Source organism: Girardinichthys multiradiatus, chromosome 1 (assembly GCF_021462225.1).
Source record: "Girardinichthys multiradiatus isolate DD_20200921_A chromosome 1, DD_fGirMul_XY1, whole genome shotgun sequence".
NCBI lineage: Eukaryota > Metazoa > Chordata > Actinopteri > Cyprinodontiformes > Goodeidae > Girardinichthys > Girardinichthys multiradiatus.
In genome coordinates, this window is record NC_061794.1 from 45,576,389 (window position 1) to 45,596,492 (window position 20,104).

At 41.7% G+C, this 20,104-nt stretch overlaps 1 long non-coding RNA gene and 1 pseudogene across 2 annotated transcripts in view; one reads left to right on the forward strand and one right to left on the reverse strand.

Moving 5' to 3' along the window:
• LOC124881901 overlaps positions 1-2,841 on the reverse strand; it is a 39,188-nt gene extending 36,347 nt beyond the window's left edge. For both annotated transcript variants that reach the window (XR_007041813.1, XR_007041857.1), the window contains exon 1: positions 2,778-2,841. This is a non-coding gene — a long non-coding RNA (uncharacterized LOC124881901). The remainder of the gene's footprint in view (positions 1-2,777) is intronic.
• On the forward strand, positions 1,997-7,284 carry LOC124881184 (annotated as a pseudogene).
• Positions 7,285-20,104: the final 12,820 nt, after the last annotated feature.

The window sequence follows — 20,104 nt, forward strand, 5'->3', positions numbered from 1 at the left end:
TGTGCCCAGATCTCAAAAGTGGTACTGACTGGGTTTACATCCTTCTTTTTATCATTCAGATGTTGGGAAATTGCAATTATATGATTAAATGGTGTGGTTAGAGTATTCTCTATGGCAACCCATTCCAAGCCAAACTCCATTGGCCGTCTCAAATGACGGACCCTTAAAATCTACCATCAGGTAATCCGAACCCCCCGTTTTTCTTTGGGATCATACATTTTACTCATCTTGAAGGGGATTAACTGCCTGTCCAAAGAAAATTCCTGATGAGGTTATCACAGGTTTGTAAATATAGCCTGATATATTTTACGATACCATGGGTGGATATGTAGTGAAATTGTTTGGCTGTGACCATTTTAATACATTTACTTTAGCCCACAAGCTCACATTTACCTTCCTCCATTTGCTGTTTTTTGTTTTGAAGGACTGAATTGAAGATCAGCGTTGTTATCTCGTTTAAGTCTGGTCTTAGCATGATACACAGTAATATCATGTCTTTTAGAATCTAAAATAATACTGTCTTATTATGTGGGGATGGCAATATTTGGGTATTGGCATTGCCTCAGATTTAGTTCAGTAAACTTGGCTAACAGGTAGTTTGGAGTAATTACCTCTGAGATTCCTTTGTGAAGGTAATGAATTGATGGGGTCACTAGTAAGACAAAGAACATTATCAGGATAAAGTATTAATGTATGCTCAACACTCCTATGGCCATTGCTCACGGCCCCAAGAACAATATGAAATAAGAGCAGCGAGAGGGGGCATCCCTGACGTGGAGAGATTACAAAATGGTGAAAGCAGACCACTAGTCAGCTTTGGGATTGCTATACAGTGTGTTTATGTATTTAATAAGGCCATGGCCAAAACCAAATCTTATAATGTTGACCCTGTCGAAGGTCACAGACACTGGATTGGAAGAATTTTTGCCAAATTGTGTTTTTAAAAAATCAGTGAAGTTTTACATTAACCCATCATTCCACCCTGGAAAAAAAACAAGTTAAATTAAAGCTGCAAGCAGTGTTGAAGGCCCTCGCCGCACCTCAGCGCAACTCGGCCTGTGAAGCGACCGCGGGAGCCTGGTATCGTTGTCTTCAGGCCACTGACGAGGCTGCTGCTTGATTCCACCTACTTCCATCAGGCAGTACACATCCTGGTGTTAGTTTTTTTTTTTTTTCTTTGTGTGGGTCACTTTCCTCTTAGAGGATCTCTGCTGGAGTGTGACTGAATGGCCTGTCGTGCAGCTGTTCTAGAAAAAGCTCATTCAGGTGGAGTTAAAAGGAGCTGCAGAGTGACCAATTCACATTTAGTTAGTCTAATCAAGTCCTCAGAACTTGACCTGGCCAGTGTTCTTTCTGAGTTTTCTTAAAAAGCCTCTGAGAAAGATTTTTATTCTTTTATTGACTCTCATGATGTCTATGCTCTTACGTGGGAGTCACCTATTGGGTTTGTATTTTCATCCCCAGCCACACTGTTGAAACAGTTACCTCAGGATTGTTATGCATCTGATGTCTCAGTGCTTGCCTTTTCTCCAGCCTTCTTGCCATTCCTTCCATAGAATAAAGATCTCACACATTTAACTATCCTCAACATCAACTCAGAACGCAGGGTCACCTTGCAACATTAAATACATTATTCGGAATAAATTGTGGTTTTTTATAATATATATTAATTTTGATGCAATTTTATTAAAAGGGAATATAATATGGAAAAGAAATCAAAGATGTTTTGTTCTTGCTTTGTTTCCACTTGTATTAATGACTGGTTTTAAATAAATAAACCATATAAAAGAAATTGTTTAGAAGTTTGCAGTTTTAATGAACTTCCTGTCAAAATGCACTTTTATTGTGAAGTATCCTGTTTAGTTTGATGTTACAGAGTTTGACTTTACTGGCAGCAAAGTGATTGGTCCATTTCAAATTTGAATGAATTTTCTGTAAGTTTATTGGTTGCATGGAATCACGTGATGTTTTCTTTGAAAACTATTGGTTGGCTGAGTGGTTATTTGGTTTTGCCCGCCGGATAATCCTTAATCTTTTACAGACTAGCTTTGAGTAAACTTCTGGTGAGCTCAAAGTATTCCCTCAACCCTTCAGAGAAGAAAGAGCAATCTTGCTGTTTCTTCTCTCCACCCTCAGTGATTTTTGTCGAGGTAAGAATTTTCAATACTTATTTTTTTGGCATAAGAATAAGCAATATTACTCTGAAGCTAGCATGTGCATTTATTTGTTATAAATCAGTAAAATTAGGCTTTGTTTCATCTAGAAATTATATTGTAAAATCTGCAATTTAAATACGGCGTTTGCCTTAAACAGAGTTTGAGGAGGTAAGCTGGCTGCCGTGAGTTTTTGTTGCTCTTGCTGTGAAGCTTAGTTTCGTGGTAGGAGACGTTAGGTAGAACTACAGAGAGCGGTTCTGTTGAAGGTGACGTTTGGACTCGTCACGTAGGACGTGGATCCGTTCTCATGACTTAACATCACGACAGAGTTGTTTGCACGTAACGAATTGAAGCGTATGAAAGTTCGTCATTTAAAATAAATTTGTCAGTAATAAGTAAAGTTAATTAATGAGGCTAGAACTTCATAAACAGAGAGTAGTTAAATGTGCATTTGTTGAGCTCGAAGAAGGACCGGTATCCGCTTCCAAACGGACTCTGGTGTGGTTCGCCTATGGTCTGAATATGTGCCGGTTCCGATCCGAACCAAATACAGAAAACGTACATCTCTTTTTACTTAACAATCCACCGATAGCTAAGATGTAAGTTATTCTGAAATCATACCTGGTCAGCTGATTGTTGTAACACCGGCCATGTTTGAGTGCGCGCGCAGAGCACAGCGTCTTCTTCTGCGTTCAGCACGTATTCTTCCAACGCTGTTCCACACTTATAACTAGAACGTCTCAAAGTCTGTGTTGAATGAGCTGCTCTTCAACCTCACGATGATATTGCAGCTGTAATAACGGAACACGTCTCATGCAGCTGTTTTCCTACATTTCCGGGTCTGTGCTCTGTCTTTTCCACGTCATTTCTGTCCAATGGGAGCAATGATCGTCACCCACGTGGCTTTTTTTTTTTTTACAGGTAGTAGTTCACTTGCAAAAAGTAAAATGTGACACAACAAACTAAACGGTCCAAAGTATTTTCCTGGTGTGAATACTTGTTGATGTGCACCCCCCCATACAACCTGCACAACCATATGCTGTTTTTTTAACGTTTAGTTAAGACTGTTTTCAAAATCATTTCATTAGAGATCCTCCTTGTTGAGGTCAAGGTATACAATGTAGATCTTATAACTGTAATATAATTGTCATTTACTTAATGTGCTTTAAATGTGTCCATGACAGGGTGACTTTGTGACTTTTTTGCTTGCACTTTATTTATAAAAGTGTGGGAACTTTACTGATATGCATAAGAACAGCAACATGTACCTAATATAAAGTCAAAAGGTTTTTATGGTGTTATTGACTCATTTGCTTTTCAATAAATTAGTACAACTTTATTTAAGCTGATAAATGTTTGAATGGATGTTTTTCAAACAGTTTTTAGTTGTACAGTAATTTATGAAAAAATGCACAATGTTGAGATGAACTGTACATCTTGGTAAATTAATGTGAACATATTCTACTAAAGTTATATTTTTTTAATCATGAATACCTTTAGCATTTATTCCTTTAATGTTAATTTGCAGATGCCTCGAGGAAAGTCCCACCGCCGATCCGAAGCTGCTCGTCGCAGGGTTGAAGCAACTCGGGCTCAGCGTGTCGGGATGCCAGAGCCTTCCAGCGACTTTGTTCCACGTCAGTATTTGTTTTACTATGTTTTATGAAGTGATTAAAATATTGGTTATGTGTATATAGTGTTATTGTGGACCAATCTGGTTTAAATATTATATGTTAAATAAATAAGAAAAAAATCTAAGTACTTGGTTTTGTATGTTTATCCATAGGTTGTGGTACCGGATGGGGCGACAAGGTGAACGAATGGCCAATGAGTGAGGTCACCCTGCACGTCACAAGTTGGTCATTCCTGCTGGGAATCCTGGTGAGAAAGTAAGTGGAATTCCAAAAGTTTTAAATATACTTTGTAGAAATGTTTTGTGTTTTTTCCTTAAATGTTTGTTTATTTTACATTTGTGTTTTACAGTTCGTCCTTCTCATCGGGGCCTCCCATTTGCGGTCTATCGCAGACGGCATTGTTCCAATGCCAGGTAACCACATTGCTTTTGGGGTCATGTCGACTCCAGGGGCCTGCGCAGATGACCTGCGCCGCAAGGTTCTGCACGCTGTAGTTCCTCAGGAGCCTGACGCTGTTTGCGTCATGGCTCCATCTAACAACCTTGCGGCCAGCAAAACACCTGAACAGGCGGGACAAGCTTTTGAGCGGTACCTTTTGGCTGTTCTCAGTCGCTGGCCTAAGGTGAGTTGTCATGCTTCTTCGACTTAAATGGTTGATATAGTAAATATAGTGTTTGTTAATAACTTATTGTGTTTTCTTTAGGATTTTTGTACCGCTATGGTTCCGCGTTTGACGGAGTCCGAGGACAAGATGAGAGCCTTTCAGCAGGAATTTCATCGTCGTTCAAACCGCCTGGGTAGGTAGAACGATCAAAGCTTCTAAACAGCACTATATTGTTTTTCATGTAAATCATAATCATATAAATTTAGAAATATTTGTATTTTCTTCTGTATTTTCAGGCGTGACTTATCACCCCATCGACGACTATTTCCCTCGGACCCGTCCTCATCTGTGGAGCCGTGATGGTGTAAGTAGCAAATAAGGTAACAGTTTTTGGAATTTTATATGTAATAGTTTTTAATCTCTCTATTCTTTGCTGTGTTTTTTCTCATGTGTGCAGATCCACCTCAGTGATGAAGACGGGATGCCACTTCTCGCGGAACTGATGTGGATTGCTGCCTATCAGTTCCTGGAGACACCAGAACCAAAGCCACTGGTTCAGAGCCAGGTGTCTCACCCTTACAAGTCGAGATTTGTGCCCCGTGTGGTTGTGAAGGTGTGGAACGAGCTCCACCTCCACCCCCTTCCGAGTGGACGCTGGTGAAATCGGGCAGGAAGGTAAGAGTCTTAACTAAAAGAATACAGAAAGTAAACGTCTATACCAGAAGCCTAAGCACAGTGGACTTGAATCAAATTCTCAACACCCCTTCAGGCTCCTCCTCGTCATCAGGGGTAGCCAACAAAGGCATCATATGAGGGGGTGTGGTTGCCTTGCCTTCAATAGTTGCAGTAATAAAGCGCACAATCAAAGATCTAATACATGGTACACAACAACATCCACACGTCACCATAATAGCAACAAAAACAGCAATGGAAATAAACAAAGACATGATTAAACCTGACCAATGTCCAAACATACCAGTCATCCAATCCTCAAATGGGTTATCAATACCTGAATGTTCATGCATGGTTGCGGATAGCGTTTTGAGGCCTGCTAAGGCTTTCGACACCGATCCGTCTGGTGCTGTATTGTTTGGAATAAATGTGCAACACATATCACCAAACATTGCACATACGCCCCCCTTTTCTGCTAGAAGCATATCCAGCGCCATTCTATTTTGTACTGACATAAGGGAAGTAGGTCCTGTTTGATCAGCGAGTCCCTCAACTGCATCTCGAGTTAAGTTCGCGAGGCGTAGGATATTGTAATGAATATAATTGATGCGGTCGACATTCTTGTTAGGGGTCACAGGGAAAAGGGCAGCAATGATTGGTATATTCTCAAATCCTGCAGAAATTTGGTCAGCCAATTTATATTCATTTGGTACTCCCCTAGGGACACCTATAGCATCTATATAGGTGGGGGAGCCCTGACTTAAATCAAATCCAGCAGTGCTTCGTTTCATAATATGCCGTCGCCTTCTGCGGGTGAGAGCTGTTTGTTGGGCATGTTTAGTGGGTAGACGTTTAAGGTCCTTACCCAAAAGAATAAGGGGAGCCTGTAATCTCACCATTGCACACACCCCTATGGTATTTTTAGGTATGTTGATAAGTAATCTATGTCCACCACAGTAATAATAGAGTCCAGATCTGGCCCAAGGACCAATAACACTACCTGGTGTAGTAATATTACACCAATCCTACATTAATTTTGGGCGAGATTGATGTAAAGTTAAAACATGTATACGTGCCATTACCTTTATTGGGTGAGAATGGTCCTGTTTTGGTATTGTTAGGGATAGGAGGGAAGATGCTGGCTAAGGTGGTGCAGTTAGCTGGAGATGCCTCAGTGGTCAGCTTAAGCATGCAATTATAACCCCAATTGTCCTCTGGGTACAGAGGAGCAGGGTCAGTAGTTAAATGTGGTCTTGCCGCCGAGCATGCCACACAATCTGATTTACTTTGTTCTTTGGCAGTCTGAGCTATCCATTGGAGCCAGAGGTTATCTTCAGTATATCCTGTCGCCATTTGAATGATTTCTATGGGTTTTAAAGTGGAATAATCTATTTTAACTACTCTCGGGTCGGTTGGAGGTTCCACAGTGGGTTTACTTCCAGCAGAGGACTGCGTGGAAGAGGTGCCTGGGGTGGATTGTATGGTTTGCGTTTTCCAATTGATTTTGATCATTCCTTGTGCATCTGGCCCTGATTGCCAAACCCCTAGTGTCAGATAGTCATTGCTTGGGGTCCCGTATCGGTGATTAATACCTTTTTAGAGAGAGAAGGAGAGGATTTACTCCCTTCCCTCCTTTCGTGTATCCTAACGCGTTTCGTTGGATACCAACCTTTCCTTGGATGTCAAAAGGGACATATTCTTCAGTGGGGTTCCACCCTGGCCCAGACCAGCTGGCCACATAACTCCAACTGCTGCATAGAGTTCCCGTCCCGTCGGGGTTACTCATTTTGCACTGGTCCGATGCCTGTTGGTTCATGCATATATAAACATCATACCCTCTCCAGGCTATTTGGTTGCCCCCGCATTTAATGACGTCGCACAGGTCAAATTGAAACGTGGTGGTATCCCCATATGTGTAGTTTAATTCCAACCCCCCATAATATTTGAGACACGCGTCTGGACGCGGAGAGGGGCTGCGTTTCGACACCTTGTTTTCAGGATGACTGGAGCATGTCTGGAAAGGAAGTTCACACAACAATCCAAAAATCAATGTAACAATAGAAAAGGAAATAATGCATGAACCTCCCAAAATCCAACCCATATTGGGGTAGGGTTTTTGCCTTTTGGCTCATACTTTTATCAAAGTACTTAATACAAATCCTGGAATATACAATGAGCGAACAAACCCTGTAAATAGAAAAATAGAAAGTTTTTTTTTTTTTTTTTTAGTTCAGTTCTGTTCTGGGTGGGAGAGCAACTACAACCACCCTGTGAGAGGGAAGCTCAATCACTTCCGCCTCTTCTGCTGTATGCTGTCCTGGTCTTCAACTTACAGGCGTAGACTGACCTGGAGCCTGGGATTCATACCAGGGGATTATTCTGCCCCTATGTGGGTATGAATACTTTTGCAGATTGTTGAACCCAAGGTGTAGACTAACCTATGGGTATGATGACTTCTCCTCACCCCTAGGGGATTATTCTGCCCCTTCTGTAGGGTGAGGAGGTGGCTCTTCTGTTGTCGTGTTCTCTCTCAAGTTTTCCTGGACTTCCGTGAGAGACCTCTGTGGATTCTCGGCTGCGGTGCACTGACTCCAATGGTACCAGGTGTCTCCTTTACCTTTGAGCCTCACCGCGTGTGAAGTCCTCTCAGTGACCTGGAATGGACCGGTCCACCTTGGTTCAGACCACTTCTGTTTGATGACCTTCAGAAGGACCCACTCTGCTTCTGACGTGGAGTTCTGGTCCCCAGACGGTTGGGATGGGACCTGTTTGGAGAATGCTGCAACAAGACTGTGGAGAGATCTATAATAATCACGGTGAGACATGGACAGTTCACATTCATTTAAGAACGGTAGTCTGGTTTGGGGACCTGGAAATGGTCTCCTTGTCTGTAGTTCATGTGGAGTCAGACCATGCCTCTGATTTACAGAGCTTCTTACTGACATTAAGGCTAATGGTAAGGCTGTGACCCAATTCATTTTGGTCTGTGCACAGATTTTAGCCAATTTGGTTTTGAGTGTTTGATTCATCCTCTCCACCTTGCCCAGTGAATGTGGATGGTACACTGTCCCAAAAGAATGTTTGAGCCCCAAAAACGTTTCCACTTCTTTCAGCTCTTCATTTTTAAAGTTTGTGCCTTTGTCTGATCTGATTTTGGCTGTGAAACCGTGTCTGGGGATGTAATGGTTGATCAGATACTTTACCACTGCTTTGCTGTCCTCCTATTTTGTAGGCCATGGTTCTGGCCATCCTGTGAATGCATCCACACATACCAACAGATATCTGAACTCAGTCATGTCTGTATAGTCAATGATGATTTCTTTCCCTGCAATAGGATCCACTGGGAATTTCCCTGGCGCTGGCTTCAAGGTAGGTTTGACATTGAACTGTCTGCAAATTTCACATGAGTTTATCCAATCCATTGGTTTTAAATAAGGATGCCACCAATGTTGGAGATTTTTCAGCATCTGTGTGGTTCCTACATGCCCCATGCCATGGGCTTCCTCCAGGGCTGCTGTAGTGAGCCCTGGTGGCAGGATTGGACGTCCGTCTGGACTCCTCCAAAGTCCATTTTGGTCCTCACTGCCTCCTCTCACCTTCCACATTGACTTTTCTTTTGGTGAGGCCCCCTTTTGTAGTTTCACTACTTCCTCCAGAGTGGGCTCTGGTGTCCACCCTACCTCTGAACACAACAATATATTTTTTTGTTGATACCCAGCACACTGCTTCGCTGCTTGATCTGCCGCCTGGTTACCCTGTGCTACTCTGGTATCACTGCTGTCATGTCCTTTACACTTGATAACTGCCACCTCCTGTGGTAAGAGCAATGCTTCAGCCAACCTTCTCATTTCCTGTTCATGCTTGATGGGTTTCTGTCCTGCTGTTCTAAACCCTGTTCTCAACCATTGCTTCAGTTCAACATGCACTGCGCCTGTGGCATATGCTGAGTCTGTGTAAATGTTTGTTTTTTGTCCTTCTCCTAATTCTAGGGCCACGATCACTGCCAAAACTTCTGCTTTCTGTGCTAATTGTGTGTCTGTTAGCCTTTCCGCTTTCATTGTTACGAAGTCTGTCCCTGTGTCCTCCACACCTGCATACACTGCTTTCAGTCCTTCTGTGTCATGTCTGAAACAGCAACCATCTGTATACAGGTTTCTTGCCTCTGTTAAGGATGTGCTTTGTAAATCTGGTCTGATTTTTTTCATTAAACTCCACTTTTTCTGCACAGACACGTGGTTCTCCTGACGTCATTCTGTCTGCCATGTTTATGCCTTCATGTGTGTATGTGATGTTGGGAGCTCCCAGCACCTTGCTCAGTCTCTGTTGTCTCAGTGGTGAAAGTGTGAATGTCTTTGAGTTCACAAAAGCCACTACTCCATGTGATGTGAGAATGTGGAGGGAGTGTCCCATAACTACATGGGCTGTTTTCTGGATTATTTTAGCCATCCCTGCTGCATGTCTGGTGCATTTATGATGTCTTTGTTCCATGTTGTCCAACATAACACTTATGTACATTAGCACTGTTCTTATTCCCCCTTTTTTCTGAAACAGCACGCCATTGGCTGTGTGTGCTGTTACAGAAACATCTAAATAGAACGGCGGGGTGTGCCGAGTGTGCAGCTTGGGATAGGCTGGTTTTCAAAGCTATAAAAGCTTCCTCAGCTTCTCGAGTCCATTCCAGTGGGGCAGTGAGATTTCTCATGCCCTGTTCTTTGACCAGGTCCCTAAGTGGAGCAGTGAGATCAGTGTGTCCTGGAACAAAAGATCTACTGTATCCAGTGAGACCCAAGAAGGAAAGCATGTCTTTCACAAAAACGGGTTTGGGATGGGAAAGAGCAGCTGACTGATGAGTAGGGGACATTCTCGGCACAGGCAAATATATAATGAGTTAGTCTAATCTTAATTAAGATCATCTTGAAAAGATCTTTAAAGTCTGAAAGACTATCTCCAGATTTGATTTGATAAACTGGAACTGACCTTGTTGAGTCTCCTAAGCTGTATGAAACATATTAGAACAACTGAAATAATGTGCTTACTAGGTGGAAGAGATTTTAAAAATGATGTTGAGATTTTTACTGTAATGGGCTAACTTTACCATGGGGGTAAAGCGTTTGCTTCTTAGTGTGTCAGGAGGACTGGATCCAACAAAAATGGTCTAGGTTTTATCCATGTTTAGCTTCAGAAGCTTCTGTGCCATCCAAGAACTCAGTTTAAGTGTTTTTCATGCAAGAGGGTAACATATACCCTCTTGTATATATATATCGTGGGGTGGATCAGAGATGGACAAGAAGCTGAGTACAGGAAGGTGGTGGACCGCTTTGTGGCATGGTGTGGAAACAATCATCTCATGTTGAATGTGACTAAAACAAAGGAGATGATTGTAGATTTTAAGAGAAACAGGAATAAGTCAAAAACTATTTCTATAATGGGAGAAGAAGTGGAGGTGGTGGAGGAGTATAAATACCTCGTTGTTCACCTGGACAACAGACTAGAGTGGAGATGCAACTGTGAAGCCATCTATAAGAAGGGACAGAGCAGACTGTACTTCTTGAGGAAGCTTAGGTCCTTTGGTGTTTGCATCAAGATGCTGCATATCTTCTATAAGTCTGTTGTGGAGAGTCTGATCTCTTCTGCCATCATCTGCTGGGGAAGCAGCATCAGAACCAGGGACTTAAAAAAGCTCAACAAGCTGATAAAAAAGGCTGGCTCTGTTCTGGGGACTCCTCTGGAACCTCTGGAGATCATTGTGGAAAGAAGGATTCTTCATAAAATGAAGAACATTATGGAGAACTCTGAGCATCCTCTTCATGAGACTGTCCTACAACAACAGAGTGTCTTCAGTCAGAGGCTTCTTCAGATCTGCTGTAAGACGGAGCGCTACAGGAGATCCTTCCTGCCATCAGCATCTACAACGGCGCTTTGAAGAAACCTGAATAATATGAGCTATAACAACATTTAATTTCCCTTTGGGATTAATAAAGTATTATTGAATTGAATATACAAAGAAAACAAGAGAGGTCCAGCGACAGAACCCTGAGGTACCTCAGTGTCTGGCATTTACTAACAAGCAAATTAAGTTTACAAGTTTTTATAAGAGCAGTCAAACAACCTGCCAGAATTATACCGGGACCTTGTTGATAAAAAGATGCTAACTGTTTATCCAACAATATTGGGGATTTGAATTATCATGTCTGATATTCCCACTGAGTAGATTAGAGAAAATTCACAATAAATTCAAACCTGTGCATCCATTTCTAAGTTTTAAAAATCATTAAAGTTGATTTATGTATAATCATTCAACCCTGAAAATGTGTCCTTAAAATCCCTAAATGAATTTTAAGCATAACTATAATGTGCATATGGAAACTTCTGAATGGTGCCTTAAATGCTTCAGTTCTATATGTTCTGTGTGGTTGAACCCTTCAACTGTGCTTCAAGTGCACCTACGGCCTCGAGAGGGAGGTTTACCGTTCAAGCCTTTTTTCTAGTTTTTATTGTTTTATGTTTTATTATTGCACTGACCAGTCAAAGCTGTGTTGGCCTTTCTGCAGAGGAAAAACCTAAAAACCACATAAAAATAAAGGGTTCACAACAGCAGCTTTACAGGTGGAGCTGCAGGCTTTAGACAGAGGCAAAATGTAACTTTTAGTGTGTGTTTTATCCTTTCCAAAAACACACTTTTTTGAGGAATATACTGACAAGTGAACACAGACCTAATCAAGTTCCAGCCATATTCTCCTAAAACACATGAAACTATTACACCAGTAGGTTCTCAGGGCTAGTCAAGACAGGTTTGCATTTTTTGTCTCACCTGAGGGGGTGGCTTAACGTCAGGAAAGATAAAATGATTTGGTGGCATTGCATAATTTTGGCAGTGTTGCATAACTCTTCTTATTCTGCAATCAAAGGACAATACGTGGAGTTTCTCAGTTATTAATGGTTTATGACAAAACATTACCCAACTTCTATTTCTGATGTGCTATGTTATGAGGGATTACGTTACTCAAATATTTGTATCTGAATATACATTAGGCATATTTACATTATACTATTAAAACAGCCCACATAAATTGCATGAAAATACACTAATACTTATTAACTAACAATATTGGTTGACAAAGGAATTATTTAATAATACCTTATTAATTATATTTGCTAAACAAAAACCTGAGCCATGTCAAATGCCTCTTTCATTAGCAGCCCAAATACTTGCTAGTGATAACTTCTTTTTAAATGTGGTTGTACACATTATAATCTAAATTATAGATTTAGGTGCATTATGTTTGATTCCTCATGAGCAACGTGCTTCAGGAAGGTTTGTGGATTTCTATTTCAATACTTTAACTGTATGCCAGTTCATTTTTCAGTGTAAATTTTGACTCCTGAACATTTCTCTCACTATGGGACTAAACATTCAAAACTGATGCCATTTGCTTTCCATTTACGTTGTTTAGTGTGGGGGAAACCTGCTCACATACTACTACACATTCACATGTAATCAGTACTAGGTCACATAACAGTAATGTGGGAGACCATGTGGGTGGTGTTTGCAGTCAGGTTTTGGCTTAATTATATTGCCTTGCCTGCTCCAGTTTTGTATATTACAAGTGAATTGGCAACTTTCCCAGAAATTCATGAATCATGTCTCATAAAAGGTTTTGCACCACCGTCCTGCTTGACTGGCTGCCTCTCCAGGATCTAAAGATCAAATGAAAAACCTATTTAGTTGTAAGGTTTGATGTGTCGGACTGAAGAAATATTTGCCTCCTTTTGGGTTTTTTTGCCACACTGTTTCAGATCATCAAACACATTTTAATATGAGACGGAAATAACCTGAGTAAATACTAAAAGGAGTTTTAAATTATGATTCATTTTACCAAAACTAAACAAACCTGGCCCTGTGTGAAAAAATTACTGTTAAATTATTATTTGATTGTGATCAATCAGTTTTTGGACAGCTGGTGTTAAATTTCCTGAGGCACACCTAGGCTTGGTCAGCACCAGTCTTGTACAATCAAGAAGTCAATTTAATATTGGAAATATTGAGAGTCCAGGAAACACGTTGAAAGCCGTTTTCTACAAATGGAAAAAATGCAAGACCTTGCCAAGAGTTATCCGCCCACCAAAATTACTTCAACAGCTCATAGACAACTCATCCAGGAGGTCACAAAAAACAAAGAACATCTAAAGCTCTGCGGGCCTCACTTGATTGAGTTAAAATCAGTTTTCATGAATCAACAAAAAGAAAGCTTGAGCAAAAATAAGAGTTCCAAGGCCAAAACCATCGCTGACCAAAATAAACCTAAAATCCAATGTCACATTTCCTGAAAAATTGAACCATAAAGAAATTTGTGATTGTATTCAGTCCTTGTGGTTTTTAGTAGAACAATGACCATCAGTGGGACCCTTTGTGAGGTTCCTTGAGACGACATTGTTGTAAATAAGCGCCGTTTAACTATATAATCTGAACTGAAACTATCTGTGTAGTTATGCTGCTATAGGCTTAGGCTACTGGAGGACATAATGACCACTTTCACCCTCTTCACTACATTCTCACACTACTCTCCAATTTTGCATTATTTGCTGTTATTTCAGCTTTTAACTTTGTTCTCTCTTTTCTCTTCCTAGAAGCTACACCTGGCTCTGTGTCTACCTGTGACACCTTTCTGGAGAGGGGAATCGTCCGAGCTTCTGCTGGCAACAACTTAATGCTCACCCTCTACCGATGACCCACATGGCCCTGTCTTTCAGTGTTTAACCCTTTCTCTCTCCTAGACATGGAAATTGACTGAGCTTCTACTGTGACTAACTCTATGTGCTCTCTTTCAGACTCTAACCTTGAAAACTGGCTCAGAGTTTATCTGTTCTTTCTTTCTAGATGAAACGACTAAAGGAGCTACATCCATTAACATTTACTTTTCCTTCCCATAGAAAGTACTCCTGGATCAGTGCTTCTTTGTTCTCTTTGTGTCTCTGCTCTGTTCTCTCAAACCCCCAGTCGGTCGTGCCAGATGGCCGCTCACACTGAGCCTGGTTCTGCTGGAGGTTTCTTCCTGTTAAAAGGGAGTTTTTCCTCTCCACTGTCGCTACATGCATGCTCAGTATGAGGGATTGCTGCAAAGTCAACACCAGTGACTGTCCACTGTCTCTACATGCTCATCCAGGAGGAGTGAATGCTGCAAGTCACTGACTGGATGCAATCTGCTGGGTTTCCTTAGATAGAAAAACTTTTTATCCAATTTGAATAAATAACTGAATCCGACTGCACTGTTAGGATTAATTGGAACGGATGAACCTGGCTGTTGTGAAGAGCCTTGAGACAATGTGTTGTGAATTGGCGCTATATAAATAAAACTGAACTGAATTGAATTCAGTGGACTGATTAGACAAAACTGGAGCTTTTAATGGTGTTTATACCATTATGTCTGCCATACAGCAACACAGCATTTGAGAAAAAAGAATTTAATGCTGACATTTAAATACGGTGGTGGTAGTGTGATGATAGGGGACATTTCTGCTGTTTCAGGACCTGAACAACTTGCCTTGATGGATGGAACCATGAATTCTGCTCTCTGCTAGAAAATCCAGAAGAATATCAGGTCATCAGCAAATGACCTCAAGCTTCTTGAGTAATGGAGCAGGATCCAAATGATACTGGCAAGTCCGCCTCTGAATGGCACAAATGAAAGAACTTTAAAGTTTTGGAGGGGTCTATTCAAAGTCCAGAGTTAAATCTGATTAAGATTGTGTGGCATAACCTGAAACATGCAGTTTATGTTGGAAACGCCTCCACTGTGTGACACAATCAGCCAAGTCGGTTTAGGGTTGTTTGGATAACATTTTTAACATTAACATATGAGGTCATCATTGGAAAAATACATTTAGAATTTAGTGAGGTTATCTTTGTCTAATATGAAAATTTGTTAGATGTTTTAAAACATCTAAATTTAAGAAAACTGAAGAAATCTGTAAGAGAGCAAGTTCTTAAAGATGGTACAGCCCCTAGAATGGAGGTCAAGAAGCCACAGGGTGTAAGACAGAATTTATAAAATAAATCTAGGGATTTATTTAAATCTAGGGATTTATTCTCACAAGTTCGTAGTTTCACACAAGACTTAACAAACCGAGAGGACGCAATAAACTTTAGGGTCTCCAAGGAAAAAACAACAAACAAAAAGACCCTCTTCTGACTGAAAATAAGAACATTTCTTATTCAACAAAACAAAAGTACAATGCCTAAGCTTCCTGGTTAGCCACAAAAGCAGGGAAAAAAGACCAAAAAAGGTGTGCCAGCAAACAAGAAAAGCAAGAAGCTCTCTTCTAGTAAGAGAGCCCCTAATGGTCAATGTAGGTAACACCAGACAAGGCAAGATTGTATGGTACATTTCAGCAACAAGACAATTCCAAGTGCTTCACTTGGTGACAAAAAACAATAAAAAGGACTTTGCAGTGTCATGAAAAAGGAAAGTAAAGAAAAGTTGGACTACAGACTGAAATTAATAACCTCAACCTTTAAGAAATGAACCCCCTGCAGGAAAATATATGAGTCCTTTATTCATTCATTGCTGCACTTGGTGCTTTTTGGTCCATATTTTTTTCACCATAAAATCCAACGTTTCTCACTGGGGATGGGAAGAGGTAATTCCTTCTGGCCCATTACGCGTCTGGGTAATGGGGAATATTCTTTTAAAACATGTCCACGTCTGGGCCAAGAGTCAGAGCCTTCTCGGAGCTCTGGAACTTTCACCCTCGTTTATAATAATTGCCTCATATTTTCCACCGCATGGCTGCACTTCTGTCGCAGAAATACATCTTGCTGAGCTGATTACAGACGTGGAGAAAAAATACACGGACTCTTTCATCATAATACTGGGAGATTTTAACAGAGCAAACTTCTCAAATGAACTCCCCAAATACAGACAGCATATTAAGTGTCCCACCAGAGACAAAAACACACTGGACCATTGTTACACAGCTTTAAAGCTAACTCCGACTGCACTGTTCAGTTGTTAGGATTAATTGGAATGTATGAACCTGACTTTGTGAAGTGCCTTGAGACAACATGTGTTGTGAATTGGCGCTATATAAATAAAACTGAATTGAATTAAAGGACTCATATCATGCTGTTACCAGGGCTGCCACGGGTTTTTCGGATCATTACCTAATACACCTCATCCCAACCTACAGACAGAGACTAAGAGCTTCCAAACCCAAGGTTCACACTGATTCCTCAGTGGACTGATGTGACATCATACATCAGTTTCTGTGAGGACATGTGTGTGCAGACCAAGACCTTCTACACCTTTGGGAATAACAAGCCATGGTTCACTCCATATCTCAGGAATCTGCGCAGAGAAAAGGAAGAAGCTCACAGCAGTGGAGATTGGGCGTGGTACAGGCAGGCCAGGAACAAACTAACAAAGGAGATCAAAGCAGCTAAGAGAAGCTACAGTGAGAAGCTGAAGAACAACCTTTCTACTGGTGACACTTCAGCTGTATGGACCGGTCTGAGAAACCTGACTGCCTATAGGAGCCCCCCCACCCATCCTGAACAGAGTCGTCTCCTGGCCAACCGTCTGAATGGCTTCTACTGCAGACATGACAGGAAGCCATTCACACTTCAAATCATCTCCTCCACATCCCATTCAGGAACAAATTTGACCCGTAAAACAACCAACCCCCTTCCTTCAGATCCTCTGCCTGCACTAAAGATCTCCGAGGAAGATGTAAACAGGCTCTTTCAGCGAATGAAAATAAAGAAAGCTGGAGGACCTGATAATGTCTCCCCAGCATGCCTGAAAGCCTGTGCAAATCAATTCGCTCTGCTCTTCACCTGGATCCACTGGAGAAAGGAGAAATGTGAGGCCCCCTCTTGCCTCAAACGATCCACCGTCATCCCGGTCCACAAGAAACCCACCATCCTAGAATTAAATGACTACAGGCCTGTAGCCCTGATATCTGTGATCATGAAATCCTTTGAGCGGCTGGTGTTGAAGCACCTGAAAGACATCACAGGCCCCCTGCTGGACCCCCTGCAGTTTGCTTACCGAGCAAACAGGTCGGCAGATGATGCTGTTAACTTAGGTCTACACTTCATCCTGCAACACCTCAACCACCCAGGGACGTACGCAAGGATCCTGTTTGTAGACTTCAGCTCGGCCTTCAACACCATCATACCAGACATCCTCCACCAGAAGCTCGCCCAGTTCAACGTCCCAGCCTCCACCTGTCAGTGGATCAACAGCTTCCTGACAGACCGACAGCAGCAGGTGAGACTGGGGAGCATCTTCTCCCGATCCAGATCAATAAGTACTGGTGCCCCCCAGGGGTGTGTTCTATCTCCACTCCTCTTCTCTCTGTACACAAATGACTGATCCTCAACGGACTCGTCCGTGAAACTCCTGAAGTTTGCAGACAACACCACTGTCATTGGACTGATCCAGGACGGTGATGAGTCTGCATACAGACAGCAGGTGGATCGGCTGGTACACTGGTGCGGTCAGAACTACCTTGAACTCAACCCACTCAAGACTGTGGAAATGGTGGTGGACTTTCGGAGAACACCACCACCCCCCTCACCATCCTCAACAACACCCGTGGACCACTTCAGGTTCTTAGGAACCACCATCTCTGAGGACCTGAGATGGTCTTCACACATAGACACTGTTCAAAAGAAGACCCAGCAGAGACTGTACTTCCTGAGGCAACTCAAGAAGTTCAACCTTCCTCAGGAGCTGCTGGTCATCTTCTCCACTGCCATCATACAGTCTGTCCTGTCTTCATCCATCTCAGTGTGGTTTGGCTCATCCACAAAACAGGACAGGTCCAGACTGCAACGTATAATCAGGAATGCAGAGAGAATAATCAGGACTGACCTTCCCTCCATCCAGGACTTATACACGTCTAGGGTCAAGAAAAGAGCTGCTAAAATCTCTGCAGACCCCACACACCCTGCACATAAACTGTTCAGAGCTTTACCTTCAGGCCGCCGCTACAGAGCACTGTTCACTAAAACCAGCCGCCACAGAGACAGTTTCTTCCCCCAGGCTGTTTCTCTGTTGAACATTGAATAGAGTACAGAATAACAGCATACAGATGCTGCAAATGCACCTTTTTATTATATATGTGTATATTGTACATTGTAAATATGTATATTCTGTAATGCAAAAACAAAACCAAAGAGCAAAGTGTACTGGAGTCTGGGCCAGGGCAACACCTTGATTCTGTTGTAGATTTGCTGCTGTGATTGGGAGCACTGTCCTGTTGTTGTCCAGTTTGGTCTCAGCTTACACTGCTGGACAGAGAGTCTCACGTTTGACTTTAGAATATTTCTGCTACATGTAGGAATTCATGTTCAACTCGGTGACTGAGAGATGCCCACATCCCTTGGCTGCAAGAACAAGCCCACATCATCATCATCAACTCTTCTACAATGCTGGACAGTTGGGAGGAGGTGGTTGTGTTGATGTGCTGTGTTTCTTTTCTCCAAATGTGAACCTGACCAAACATCTTCACTGTGGTCTCATCAGAGGTGTTCCAGGAGTGTTGTGTTCATTCAGATGTAACTGAGATGTGCTGTTATGTTCTCTTTAAGAGATTATGCTTTCTCCTGTAGCCCTTCTAAACAAGCCAAACTTTTTTTTGCACTCATTAATTTTAACATTTTGCAAATTATTGGAGGCCTCCAGAGTTTGATTTGGGGCTAATGAGTTTTTGGTCATTTCTCTTTTCACACTCTGACCTTGGGGTGAATTTGCTGGGATGTCCACTCCTAAGAAACCTGAAAAGAAATTCAAACTGTTTAGAATTTTACCTTAAGGTTGGCGCTACAGAACGCTATATGCAAAAACCAGCCGCCACAGAGACAGTTTCTTCTGCCAGCCTGTCTCTCTGATGAACCTACTGAAAACCTTACAGCCTGAGCAGTCAGCTATTCTGCTCTGAAACAAAATAAGCATATTTACATTATCACAACCTCCCTTTCCTTTTTGTTTTTTTGCTTTTCTTTATATTAAAAAAATATCTGTACATATACATAGATAGGCATACTTTTCTATTCTGCTTATTTTATTTCCTCTAAAGTTTTTGTTTTTATTTATACTGAAGGTCTGTATGCTGTGAGTGCTTGGCACTGCAGTCAAATTCCTTGTTTTTGCCAAAAACCGTGGCCAATAAAGCTGATACTGATTCTGATTCCGACAAAGATCGACATCAGTCCTACATGTCCTGCAATGATGAATAATATCAGTGATTGACCTCAAATGATTTGGAATTGGCAGAAAAACCCTTCCCAGATAAATGGGCAGGAAAGGTTGTTTCTCTAAGGTCATCGCTGATGCTTTTGTACATTGGTATTGTACGCACATCCACCTCTATGCTCCAGACTAGCAAACTACCAGGACTCCTGCTTTATGGAGGTGGTCACACTTGCTACAGATGAATGAATGGATTTGATGAACAGCAACTGGTTAGTTTTAAAAACAGACTCTGGAGTTTTTTTGTTTTGTTTATTTTGGCACTTAAATTTTGATGTTAATATTCTAGAACCTCTAAATTTAAGTGCCAAAATAAACAAGAACCCGTGCATGCGTGGGTTCTCACCGGGTACTCCTGCTTCCTCCCACAGTCCAAAAACATGCCTGTTAGGTTAATTGGTCACTCTGAATTGCCCTTAGGTGTATGAATGAGTGTGTGTATGGTTGTTTGTGTGTTGCCCTGCGATGGACTGGCGACCTGTCCAGGGTGACCCCGCCTCTCGCCCATAGACTGCTGGAGATAGGCACCAGCTCCCCCGCGACCCACTATGGAAAAAGCGGTAGAAAATGACTGACTGACTATTCTAGAACCTTGTTAAGAACAGATCAATGTCATACGCTGTTATGAAAAGAAAAAAAAAAATTATAATTTTATTTATGTCTTTTTTTTACTTTACCTTACCTCTGATCTGTGAATTGCTGCTGTATAAATTTAATCTAAAATAGCTTCAGAAAATAGGTAAGAAACATGAGACACCATTGCAACACAGAAACTCACCTCAG